This window comes from Furipterus horrens, unplaced genomic scaffold (genome assembly GCF_987537825.1).
Source record: "Furipterus horrens unplaced genomic scaffold, mFurHor1.1.pri manual_scaffold_2, whole genome shotgun sequence".
In the NCBI taxonomy this organism is placed as follows: domain Eukaryota; kingdom Metazoa; phylum Chordata; class Mammalia; order Chiroptera; family Furipteridae; genus Furipterus; species Furipterus horrens.
The window spans coordinates 166044196-166045396 of NW_028327172.1; the positions used below are offsets into that span (position 1 = coordinate 166044196).

General features: G+C 31.6%; 1 pseudogene; it reads right to left on the minus strand.

Moving 5' to 3' along the window:
- Window positions 1-282: 282 nt before the first annotated feature.
- Window positions 283-874, minus strand: LOC150019884 (large ribosomal subunit protein uL6 pseudogene; annotated as a pseudogene).
- Between the last annotated feature and the right edge of the window lie 327 nt (window positions 875-1201).

The window sequence follows — 1201 nt, forward strand, 5'->3', positions numbered from 1 at the left end:
GACACAAACTGTCAGTCATTTAATAGCAGTACTTTATATCAAAAATATTTTTGCAAAATAGAATAACATTTTCTTTTTAAATATATTTACTTCTACATATTAAGCAATAAAAACATATTGACAATTATAAAAGAAAAACATTTGGTTTTATTTAGTTTTAGAGTTTAAGATCATATTATTTATTTATTTATTTTCAATACATCGCTTTTATTTCATTTTCAAAATATTGTAAATAAGTCTGAGGAATCATTCAGCATCTTGCTGTTTCTATAGCAGGACAACTTAGATTTTCTTCATCAGCCTACTAAATTGTTTCTTTTTCAGAAACATAGATACCATCCAAAAATGTTCAGATATCTTTGTTTTTAACTATTGTGGCTTGCTGAATCAAAGCAGCTGAATATGATACAAGTTCAATGTTGTTTCCTTCAAGGACCAACTCATCTTTTTGGACTTGAAATGCTGAACAAGCAACTCCTGACCTCACTTGAAGCCTATGTATATATTTTTTACCCAAGACATTTCTGATTTCAACAAAAGAACCACTCACCTGAATAATGACACTGATGGGGAAGTGAGCATATGCAGACCTCATGTTGTAATGGAAGCCCAGTGTAACACCCTTGGTCATGTTCAGTGCATGACTGCAGATGGTGTGAACAGTGACCAGTTCTTTCCTATTTCCCCACCGTTTGTCAACCCAGAGCCTCTTCTTTTTCTTTCCAAGTAGACTGAGTTCTACATTGACGAGATCGAAGTCTCTCTTAGGGTGACTTTGGGGCCTTTCACAATAGGTATGTGTCTCTTCAAAGTGATGTTGACAGTTGAGATTTTCTGGAATGTTGACAATCTGTTTGCTGAGAATGGTCTTCATCCTCACAGTAGATGTGGCAAAGAGAGCTAGACTTTCAGATGGCATTTAAGTAAAACATTAACAGAAAAATTATATATATCTACGTGAAATTAAAGCAATAAATAGGGCAACAACTTCTACTAATACCTAGCTTTGCTTCTATAATTTTTAATAAATAGAGGATTATATACTATATTTAAATGTGTGTATATACACATATATTTGCCTATATTATTAAATACACAAATTGAAGTCTATTGTACAGTGTTCTGAAGTTTATTTTATTTTTTAACTTAACATCTTAGAGATAATTTTTATTGATACATATAATCCCCACCATCATTTTAA